General features: G+C 39.9%; 1 protein-coding gene and 1 pseudogene across 4 annotated transcripts in view; both read left to right on the forward strand.

The window, feature by feature from the left end:
* PCDH10 (protocadherin 10) overlaps positions 1 to 12687 on the forward strand; it is a 91556-nt gene that overhangs the window by 54269 nt on the left and 24600 nt on the right. The window lies entirely within an intron of this gene.
* On the forward strand, positions 880 to 3770 carry LOC141086070 (E3 ubiquitin-protein ligase TRIM36 pseudogene; annotated as a pseudogene).

Here is a 12687-nt window from a genome sequence, read left to right on the forward strand (position 1 = left end):
GCGATCATCCACCACCGTTGTCTTCCATGAGCGCCCAGGTCTTTTTGCATTGATGAGTTCACCAGTGCTTTCTTTCTTTCTCAGGATGTACCAAACTGTAGATTTTGCCACTCCTAATGTTGTAGCAATTTCTTGGATGGTTTTTTTCTGTTTTTGCAGCTTAAGGATGGCTTGTTTCACCTGTATGGAGAGCTCCTTGGACCGAATGTTTCCTTCACAGCAAAACCTTCCAAATGCAAGCACCACACCTCAGATCAACTCCAGGCCTTTTATCTGCTTAATTGAGAATGACATAATGAAGGGATTGCCCACACCTGTCCATGAAATAGCCTTGGAGTCAATTGTCCAATTGACTTTTGGTCCCTTTAAAAACAGGGTGGCACATGTTAAGGAGCTGAAACTCCTAAACCCTTCATCCAATTTTAGTGTGGATACCCTCAAATGAAAGCTGAAAGTCTGAACTTCAACTGCATCTGAATTGTTTTGTTTAAAATTCATTGTGGTAATGTCTAGAACCAAAATTAGAAAAATGTTGTCTCTGTCCAAATATATATGGACCTAACTGTATGATCCCTTTTAAAGTGAATCTGTCACCAGGTTTCTGATACCCCACCTGAAAGCTGTGTAATGTATGCGCTGTCATTTTGATGAAATCGCTGTTTTTTCTGTTGCAGATCCAGCAGTTCTCTGAACGCTGAGCTCTGTATAACCCCGCCCCCTCCACTGATTGGCAGCCCTCTGCCTATGTACAGTGTACACAGAAAGCTGCCAATCTGTGGTGTAGGCGGGGTTATGCAGAGCTCAAGGAAATGCTTGATTTTATGGCAGCAGGACCTCTAATGATAAAATCACTGTTTTATCAGCAGAAAGTTATCAAAACTACAGCAAGCTACCCAGTAAGTGATGCGTCGCTGGAATAAAGGTCTCTGTCTGTACATTATGCTGCTTTCAGATTTGGTGGCAAAAGCCTGGTGACAGATTCCATTTAAGAACAAAATAATGAAAATGTGAAAGAATGCTTTGGATCTAACCTTTGACATAGTTAATCCTCATTTTAACATCTCAATCCAAAATGTTGCTCAGGACTAATAATATTTCATAGTGAAATGAATAGAATTATATGTATTATGATGTGTATATTGAGTCATATACAGTAATAGGAGAGAATGGGCACTAGGAAAGCAAATCACTTGCCTCTGCCCTACCCAGTGGCACCCAGAGAACATTGGCATCGGTATTAGTATCGGTATTCTGTCAGTGGACAGGGCCGAGGATCAATATGACCGCTGTTAGTACATTACAAATTACATGAGTACAGAAGGAGTACAAGATTTAGGGCAGCTGGGGTACAAAGGTATGACAATGACAGGTAGGCGGACAGATATGTTGTTCCCCTGGTGTTGTGAAGATAACAGGCACAACACTAGATTTTAGGTGGTCTGTAACACCAGAGACAATAGCTACTCCTACATAGCAAGCCGATGAACCAGCATGGCGGCTCCACTGGCTTATGACTTGATAAAGACACTGGCCTAATGCCAAAACACATAGCATATGTTTTTATTAACATATGTGGACTACGATTTGGTCTCTATGTGTTCTTCACCAGCAGCACTCACATCTCAGCTTTACTACTGGCATTCTTTCTAAGGCTGGGCAGTCATTGAGCTGGGGGTCCGTGCGGGGTACAGACGTGGCCGGTATCGCTCCTGTGCCGCTTTTCTTATACGTGTCACAGAGGCCCCTGCTCGTTCATTGTTGGGTCACAAGCACCAGGCTCTGGAAATTACCGACCGCGACCCGTTCTGTCTCTGGGGCTCAACGTGCGGTGTCCGCTCCGAGGATGGAGGCTCAGCTGAAGCCGGAGGCTGGGGATAGCAAAGTCGCCATCAAAAATATTGAGCGTGAGCTTCTATGTCCTGCTTGTAAGGAGTTATACACACATCCACTGATTTTACCATGTCAGCGCAGCATCTGCCACAAGTGTGTGAAGGAGCTGCTCTTCATGTCTCTGGAGGACTCCACAGATGTGAGCTCCGAAACGTCAACACCTGGAAGTCCCCGCGACCGCATGCAGTCACCAAGCATAGAAAGGATCGACAGACTTCTTGGATCAGGGGTCTAAGCGCAATTCTTTAACCCCTAGAATTACTTCATTATCGTGTCCTGGCTGTTTACGTGATGTGGACCTTGGAGAGCAAGGAATGAATGGCCTTTTTCGGAACTTTACTCTGGAGTCTATATTAGAACGCTAGAGACAGGCGGCTCGAGCTGCTACTGCCATCATGTGTGACTTCTGCAAACCTCCAGTCCAAGAATCCACAAAGAGCTGTTTGGATTGCAGTGCCAGCTTCTGTAATTAGTGCCTCAAGATCAACCATCCCTGGAGGACCATCAAAGCCCAGCATGAATATGGTGCACCTACAACCATCTTCAGACCTAAAGTGCTCATGTGTCCGGAACACGAGTCTGAGAGGGTGAACATGTATTGTGAAATCTGCAGAAGACCGGTCTGTCATCTGTGTAAACTCTCAGGTTCCCATGCAAACCACAGAGTGATCACCATGAGTAGCGCCTACAAAACGCTGAAGGAGAAGCTTACAAAGGGTATTGGTTATCTCAACAGCAAAGAGAGTCAAGTGAAGACCCAGATAACGGAGCTGGAGATTTTAATAAGAAGAACTGAGAGCAATGGAGATCGAGCCGTAGAAGAGGCTACCTACAACTTTGATAAGCTATTTAATATTTTGGAAGATAGGAAAGCGTTTGTGCTGCATTCTTTCTAAGGTGGTCTACACAGCTACAGAGTTTGCATCGAGGCCTGCAAGCTTGAAACGAAATGTTTAATAATGATTATCGCTTTGATCCTCCACTTTCAATCAAAAATCAAGTTACTATCGTGTTAGTCAGCCAATACGAATCTTACAGAAACAAATTTTACCAAACAAGGTATAAATATATCAGAGCGGTAGAGATCATAAAACATAACTTTTAATGTTAAAATACTAAAAAAGCCTCCTGGTTAAATAATAACAGCCAAAAAGGACACCGCAATCATATAGATGATTTGGGAGTACTATGAGAAATGGAGGTTATGGTGTGGTAATGTGTGACCTATTGATGTTGTGCCTCACTCCCTCTCCTGTTCATTATTGAGGATCTACTACAGGGATCTTGTGGCTCACGGCTGTCTGCTAGCTTGGTGCATTAGCTTCAGGTCTAGCAAAGAGCTATGAAGAGCACATCTGAAAATGGTGAATTTTGTCAGTAGTCCGGCACAGAAGAGCAGATCTGGATGCACAAATACTGGTCTTAGGGGTTTACAGATAATTTAACGATGGTGTGCTGGAGACAGGATGATACTACCGGTCAGAGGAGGTGCTTGAAGCTGAATATGACAGTGTGATGGGATTGCTTGATGGGAAAATATTAAAGGGGGATTGTGGGAACCCTTTGATCTTGGTATACTGCTTCTGTGGAAACGCTTTGGCTGTCATTATACCCATAATAGGGGCGTACCCATAAAAGGGGCTTTGGTTGCTTCTAATGTGAGGAAGTGTGGGAGCCAGATGTGGCTCACGACCATTTCTCAAAGCTGAACATGGCTTGCTGCCCTCTCTCAGAGCTGGATGTGCCTCACAACACTCTCTCAGAGCTGGATGTGGCTCTCAAGGTTAGAAAGGTTGGGGACCATTGATCTAATTACCTGGAATATCATTCGTAAGAACACCTCCTGACCTATGGTGAGATTGTTCCATTTTTTATTATTTGGTTTATAGCTTTTGGGACCCATGTTCATTGGCTGTTTAGTCATTTGGAGATACCCAAAGGCATGAGGTGTAATATGGAAAAAAATTCCAGCATCCAGATCAGTAATTAGATTAAAAAATTTTTTATTCCTTTATTCCAAAATTTAAAAAAATCATAAGATTCTCCATCATGATAAGAGACGCATCAGGACGTGTAGTTGGACGCGTTTCGGACAAAAAAACAGTCCTTATTCTAAGACAACACATAATACATCTGAACACATGCTTATAAAGGGAAACAAAGGAAGTCAAGGAACAATCAAGACTAAACATAGCCAGCTGATTAATAGAGGGTAGCAAGTCAAAATCACACTTACAAAACACTCAAAATCTCACTCCTAATATTCATACCCGTTGGAACTCTGCTTTGTAACAATAACATCCATTTTGCCTCTCGGCGTAATAATAAATCATTTAAATTTCCACCTACCCTTTTTGTCTGCACCTTCTCTATGGCATTAACCCTAAAGTTGCTGAGATCTCCTTTATGTATATGCAAAAAATGTCGAGAAGCAGCAGACAAACTGCGTGTGGTAGTGTGACCTACGTCATAAACGTGCTCGGAAATACGACGTCTCAAGGTGCGTGAAGTATTTCCCACATACTGAATATTACAATCCACGCATGTTATGACATAGATCACACCAGTAGAACCACAGTTCAAAAAAGATTTTATTTTAAATTCCTTTCCATTAACAGAAGATACTATTTTTTCTGTGTTCCACATAAACCTACATAGCCCACAGTTTTTCTGAGCACATTTAAAAGATCCACAAGTGGGTAACCAATTAGTTATACTTGCTGAACTGTCTGAAAAAAATTTATTAGCATGTCTATTGGCACTAGTATGATCACTTGGAGATACCTTATTAGCAATAGTTTTATTCCTCCTTGAAACAAATCTGATCCCATCCTTCAGTATATTCTTTAATGTATCATCAACATACAAAATAGGGAGGAATTTTTTAATAATATGAACAATCCTGTAGTAGTCAGTACTAAAATTAGTTGAAAAAACAATAGGTGACCGACCCTCCACAGAATTTGGTGTTTTTCTGCTTTCCTTCTGCAAATAATCCTCTCTACTTTTTTCATCCGTTCTATGCTTAGCTTTCTGAATGTCTACCTTAGTATAACCCCTCTTTATAAAACGTTTACCAATGATCTCACATTGTTTATCGTATAAATTAGGCGTGGTACATGTTCTTTTTGCTCTTACAAACTCCCCTGTAGGTATATTGGCTATAACATGACGTGGATGGCAGCTAGATGCGTGTAACAGTGAATTACCTGCCGTAGATTTTCTAAAAATATCACAATCAATCTTTTTTTCTTCCAAATTTGCCGACAAAACGTTTTATAAAGAGGGGTTATACTAAGGTAGACATTCAGAAAGCTAAGCATAGAACGGATGAAAAAAGTAGAGAGGATTATTTGCAGAAGGAAAGCAGAAAAACACCAAATTCTGTGGAGGGTCGGTCACCTATTGTTTTTTCAACTAATTTTAGTACTGACTACTACAGGATTGTTCATATTATTAAAAAATTCCTCCCTATTTTGTATGTTGATGATACATTAAAGAATATACTGAAGGATGGGATCAGATTTGTTTCAAGGAGGAATAAAACTATTGCTAATAAGGTATCTCCAAGTGATCATACTAGTGCCAATAGACATGCTAATAAATTTTTTTCAGACAGTTCAGCAAGTATAACTAATTGGTTACCCACTTGTGGATCTTTTAAATGTGCTCAGAAAAACTGTGGGCTATGTAGGTTTATGTGGAACACAGAAAAAATAGTATCTTCTGTTAATGGAAAGGAATTTAAAATAAAATCTTTTTTGAACTGTGGTTCTACTGGTGTGATCTATGTCATAACATGCGTGGATTGTAATATTCAGTATGTGGGAAATACTTCACGCACCTTGAGACGTCGTATTTCCGAGCACGTTTATGACGTAGGTCACACTACCACACGCAGTTTGTCTGCTGCTTCTCGACATTTTTTGCATATACATAAAGGAGATCTCAGCAACTTTAGGGTTAATGCCATAGAGAAGGTGCAGACAAAAAGGGTAGGTGGAAATTTAAATGATTTATTATTACGCCGAGAGGCAAAATGGATGTTATTGTTACAAAGCAGAGTTCCAACGGGTATGAATATTAGGAGTGAGATTTTGAGTGTTTTGTAAGTGTGATTTTGACTTGCTACCCTCTATTAATCAGCTGGCTATGTTTAGTCTTGATTGTTCCTTGACTTCCTTTGTTTCCCTTTATAAGCATGTGTTCAGATGTATTATGTGTTGTCTTAGAATAAGGACTGTTTTTTTGTCCGAAACGCGTCCAACTACACGTCCTGATGCGTCTCTTATCATGATGGAGAATCTTATGATTTTTTTAAATTTTGGAATAAAGGAATAAAAAATTTTTTAATCTAATTACTGATCTGGATGCTGGAATTTTTTTCCATATTACGCTTTGCTGCAGAGGGATCCTGTTTCCACATTCCGTGCACCGATCGGACTTATAGCTGTCTTCTTTGTGGTGAGCTGAAAAAATTTTCTTTTTTTACCAAAGGCATGAGGGTCTATTTGTTTGTGTTTTTTTGCTTGCATTTGTTATGGTTTTATGATCTCTACCTCACTGATTATTTACTATCGTGTTAGCACTTTGTCTTGGCATTATTTTTAGTATATTATTCCAATCTTAATGTGAACCTGTCAGCAGGATTGTCCTCCGTAGCCTACAGACAGTGTCTGGTCGGTGCCGTTATACTGATTAAAATGATACCTTGGTTGATGAAATCCGTATTGTTGTTGTTAATCTTTATTTGCAGTTTTCAGTTAATGAGATATCGTGCTCCGGGGTGGGCTGTGGGGGGGCTTTATGTGGTGCTCTGCTTACATATTCATCTGTATGGGCTTCTGTCAGGTCACTGATGACCTGCTCCCTAATTTTCATAATGAATATAATATGGTTTGAAGAAAAAAATCATATTCCTCAGGCAGGCACGGCCTGCACTGTAGCATGATACATGGGATAATATGCATATTTTAGTTTTATTTAGAAATATAGTTTTGTTTAAGAGATTTTTTTTAAACAAAATGGCACCGGTGGCCATCTTGATGAAGCCTTATATTTATTTTCTCTGCCAAATGTCGGCAGCTCCATTTTGTTTTAAAAGAAACAAAAACAAAACTATATGTCTAAATAAAAAAAATATGCATATTATTCCCCTTTTCATGCTACAGCGTAGAAGAAAAATGACTCAAAGATGGATGGAAATAAAATCCCACAGGGTAAAAAGATGTAAAAATTAATATAACATATAAAAAATATACCGTATATAAAAAACATATAAAATAATTAGTAACACAATATTTAAGTATAAAAATGCCTTTATTAAAATATTGGCACAGCAAATAAGTGCATAAAAATATATATAAAAAAAATATATAATAAAATATACAACCACATTAGCAATATATGTATGGAAAATGGAAAAACCAATCCATAACAAAAGGCTTGATTAATAAACCAGGTAATGAATAAAGTGACACGAAAGGTATGACAAAATAAGAAAAAATTATGTGTGCTCAAAGTGCAAGTGTGCAACTGTACAAAAATTGAGATCACACTAGAAAATGTGCAACAAAACCACAATGACCAAAGTGCACTGTATAAAATACCTGTAAGCCGAATGACGCTGTGTGGGTTGTATTTAAACGTGCCCCGACGCGCGTTTCGGAAATAAATCTCCTTCGTCAGGGGGATAGATACTGTTTAGTGTGAGTGAATGGTTTATTTATAGAGGAATCAATTACGGGCAAAATACTTCAACAGTGCATGCGCCGTCACTAAAACACGGAAGTCAAAAGGTAATTAACGGCGTCTCATACCAATATACCCGGAAGTATTTAATCACATGACTTGGATTACCTTTTGACTTCCGGGTTTTAGTGACGGCGCATGCGCTGTTGAAGTATTTAAATACAACCCACACAGCGTCATTTGGCTTACAGGTATTTTATACATTGCAATTTGGTCATTGTGGTTTTGTTGCACATTTTCAGTGACCTGCCATAAGCCCATAAAGATGCATACGTAAGCAGAGCACCACTTAAACACCCCCCCCCCCCCAAAGTTTGCCCCGAAGCACGAAAATCTCATTAAAGGGAACCTGTCACCCCCCCAGGGCATTTTTAAGTTAAAGAGCCACCTTCAGCAGCACTAAGGCTGCATTCTGTGAAGGTGGCTCTTCTGTTTCTGACCCCTGGTAATGCAGAAATATTGACTTTCATAAATAGCTCCTCATGCCTGTAATGCGTCCCATAGGTATGGTGTGTCCCCCTGTATCAGCCGCCTCCCAGCCATCCATCATGCCCCTTTTGTGCCTGGGCGCCGCCTCCCAGTCATCCATCATGCCCCTTGTCTTGCGTGTGGGTGCCGCCTCCCAGCCGGCCATCATGCCCCTGTGCGTCGCCGCCTCCTCCTGTGTAGTATGCCGGTGCCTGCGTGTTGCGGAAGCCCCCATTCCCGCCCCGCAGTGTGTTATACACACCTGATATACCCAGCAGCTGATGAGCAGTATCAGGCATGCTGGCACTTGTGGTGCCTGATATACACAGCAGCTGATCACCAGTAGTGTACATGGTGATAGTTTTTTAAGCATGGGCAGTTGATGTTAAATCGTTGATCTGAACTACCCTATACTCCTATACCCTATAGGAGTCGCCTATAACCCGGGTTACAAGCGGTGGATACCGCGTTCTCCAAGGCATACTACGCCGCCACCCACCAACGCCACATCACACAGCATGAACTCACAGGCGACTCCTAGCCTGACACTAAACCCCTCATATAGGATTCCTTACGGCATTATTACCGGTCAATCCAGTTACAAATCCTTACCGATAAATACAAGATTAATCACTAACACGGATCAGACTATTTACACCATTATTACAGTGGTGTCCTGATACTGAATACATTGCAAATCTTTCCAAGAGAGCAGTCTGGCTAACTGATGAAGGCTTGTTTGTAGAAGCCGAAACGTCTAATTATTGAGACTGCAAATAAAATCTTCACTTTGCACCAAGTTGAGTGCCAAAAATGTATTATAATAACCTAATAACACACAGCTAGGAAATACTATAAAAACCCTGCCGGATGTAACTCGTATACAACTACGCCATCACTTAATCAGTGGCATCACTTTATAAATAGTTCTAAATAAATAAAAAAGGGAAAAAAAAATCACATACTGTATATGTAAAATCAAATCTACTTTTATTTAAACCCTTTGGATAACAAGTATAAAATATTAATATCCAATATGCTTCCGTATTAAGGAGAGCAGTCTCTGATTTCCACCTCTAGGTAAGGGATTAAGTCTTTTTAGCCCAAAGAATTACAAAACGGCTAAATAGCCTCCATATTTTTGTAAAAAATGTCTTAATGAGTCAAGCCCGTAGTCATAGAATTAGTCTTAAACTCTAAGCAAATTGTTTTTAGAAAGATAGGGGGCCAATACAAGCGCAATAGGGTCTTATCTGATGTATAAAAGGTTGAAGGAGTCAAGGAAACTGCTCACCTTGTAAGGTTGTGTGACCCACAAGAAATAAAAGGGTTTTAAAAACCCAAAATTTCCTGCTGTTGAAACACAAACAGGTTGGAGGAGCCCAATGTGGTTGTCAAGTATTAGGCTGGGATCACACTACCGTGTGTGATGCGAGAAACTCGCACGAGTCTTTTGCATCAACATCCGGCACTGCCGCCAGCACTCAGGACCGGAGCTGCGGCTGCATGTATTTCTATGCATGTATTTCTATGCAGCCGCAGCTCCAGTCCTGAGTGCCGGCGGTAGTGCTGGGTGTTGATGCGAGAGACTTGCGCGAGTTTCTCGCATCACACACGGTAGTGTGATTCCGACCTTAGGAGGAGACTGGTGATCTTCGCTGCTGGTGCTGTAATTCCAAAAAAAATCCAGAAGATTGTGTAGAAGATAGTCAGTGCACTTTATTCTCAATGGGTTTTGACGTTGATCAAACTTCTTCCTCAGAAGAACCACAGTTTGTTCAACTTCGAAATGTGTTGAGATTAACCCGCACGATCTTCTACACCGTCGTCTGGATTTTATTGGAATTACAGCACCAGTAGCGCAGATCACCAGCTTCCTTCTAACTCTTAAGCAATTTTTTTTTAGAAATCTTTAATTTGTGAAGCACAACTGATATTTCTATTACCAGCTGACTTATGAAATAGGTACGTCATCTAGCTGGTCAGCCGCTATTGCCAGGAGACGTTGTCCGTAGAATTTTTGCACTTACATCCTCTTTTTTTAGTGATCATACTGGAATCTGGATGTATTTTAAGAAATTGATGGGACAAGTTTTTCCTAAACGTTGGCACAAATGTATTTTATTAGTGATTCCTTAAACTTGTCAGCCTCTTTTAACACAAGTTTACAAATCTGATGGATCTTAAGGAACCCAGGAAACTGATTAATCCTCTTAAATGTTATCTTCATTATATAGATGAAAACATAGCGGAGTAGGCTACCTATATTCTTGGCAAAAATGATAAAAATCTCAAGGTGGGATAGCAAGAGCCACATTTGCCATCTGAAAAATCTCAATCCTATTAAAGCCATTTCATCTGAGAACCGTGTGTGGAGTTTTTGTTCCGTTTTTTTGGGGGGGGAATATCACATAAAAACTAGATATTCCATTGTAGGGTTTATTCTTAGCATACCTTTTTAGCATTACAGAAGTCATGTCATTTTAATTGTTACAATTGTGACTTGTCAGGATAAATGTTATTTTTTTCACCAGTAATTAGCATCAACGACTTTAATTTTTGGAGGCAATAGGGTTGGAAAGCCTATCTTTAGCCCTGCGGTGGAAACATGATAGAGGAGTAGGATGTTTCAACTCACATTTTATGCAAACCCTTAAACTGTACGTAAACTATGTCTGACAGGACTTGTCAAAGTCCTACACACAGAAAGCAATGCCATCAATTAGCAGATGAGCCATCCCTTCTTCTAGAGTGAATCTAATGAAATATAACTAGCCTCCGTATAGAAGAACAAGAAGTACAAGTATATGTTGGTTTTTAACAAGTGCACCCAAGGCAATGTTATTCAGTACCGAGGAAACTAAATGCCAGCAAGGAACACAAGCTTCCACACTGGCTGCTTCTTCATTGGGTTATCTTCCGTAATCCGATTGTTTCCAGCTGCAAGATCACATTCTTATTATTTTGCTGTGCTATTCTGCACGTAATAAAGCTAACTATAAAGGATCGTAAAGAAAGTAAGAAAAAAATCCTTGTATGAGATGTGAGACTACGAGAGAACATACGGGAATCACACATGAATACAAACTGTGATTGTTATTACTTTCAGGTTATCTACTGAAACCTTTTTATTTTCTTTTTTTTTTAGTATACATGAATATTACACAATGTAAAGAATTGAGAAAAACACATTTTTATCCACACAAAAGAAACAAAATAGAAAAGTTTCTAATTCAAGCTAAACGCTTTCTGGTCTATTTTGCTAACAATGCAAGTTTTCTTTTTGGTTTTGAAAACTGACTGTTTTATGCAAAGGTATATTTTAAAAGTTTTAGATTTCTTGGTAGAAACCAATCAAATTCTTGCTTTTATTTTTACTGAGCACCTAAAGAATTAAATCTGATTTGCTACTATTTGCAACACTGAAAATTTTGTTAAAGCGTTTCTCAAGGAGTAAAAAAAAATAACTAAAGAAAATTTCAATATTAAAACAATGGCTTGCAAATGTATTCACCCCTTGGCATTTTTCATATTTTGCTACTTCACTGTTTTGTTTTGTTTTTGGACGGTTTGCATCTGTGAAAATTTGATTTTCTTTTTATTGTGAAGAACACAACAATTACGACAAAATAACTGAAAACATCAGTGTGCGTAACTATTCACCTACCTAAAGTCAGTACTTTGTAGATCCTCTTTTTGCTACATTTACAGCTGCAAGTCGCTTTGGATAAGTCTTTTTGAGCTTTCCACATCTTGCCACTGGGATTGTTGCCCATTCCTCAAGGCAAAACAGCTCCAGCTCCTTCAAGTTAGATGGTTTCCTCTGGTGAACAGCAATCTTCAAGTCTGACCACAGATTCTCAATTGGATTAAGGTCTGGGCTTTGACTAGGCGACTCCAAAACAGTTACACGTTTCCCCTTAAACTACTCGAGTGTTGCTTTTGCAGTATGCTTTAGGTGATTGTCTTGTTGGAAGGTGAACCTCTGTCCTAGTCTCGAATCACTGAAAGACTTAAACATGTTTTGCGCAAGTATATCCCTAAATTTTGCATCATCCATTTTCCCCTCGACTTGGACTATTTTCCCTGACCCTGCGTTCGAAATACATCCTCACAGCATGATTCTGCCACCACCATGTTTCGGTTTGGGGAAGGTCTCCTTTTGGTGATGAGCTGTGTTGGTTTGGCGCCAGATATAGCATTTACCTTGGTGGCCAATAAGTAAAATGTTGGTCTCATCTGACCACAGCATCTTCCTCCATACTCTTGGGTAGTCGCCCACATATCTTTTGGCAAACTCAAAACGAACCTTACAATTTTTGTGTGTAAGTAAAGGCTTTTTTTTCTGCCTACTCTTCAATAAAAGCCACCTCTATGGAGTGTATGGCTTATTGTGGTTGTATGGACAAATACTCCAGTCTCAGCTTGGGATCTCTGCAGCTCCTTCAAGGTTATCTTTGGTCTCTGATCTGCCTCTCTAATGCCCTTCTTCGCCAGGCTGAGAGTTTTCGTTGACAGCCCTCTCTTGGCAGGCTTGTTGTGGTACTATGCTCTTTGCATTTGATGATAATGGATTTG

Source organism: Dendrobates tinctorius, unplaced genomic scaffold (genome assembly GCF_039654945.1).
Source record: "Dendrobates tinctorius isolate UK_male_01 unplaced genomic scaffold, ASM3965494v1 ptg000030l, whole genome shotgun sequence".
Classification (NCBI taxonomy): domain Eukaryota; kingdom Metazoa; phylum Chordata; class Amphibia; order Anura; family Dendrobatidae; genus Dendrobates; species Dendrobates tinctorius.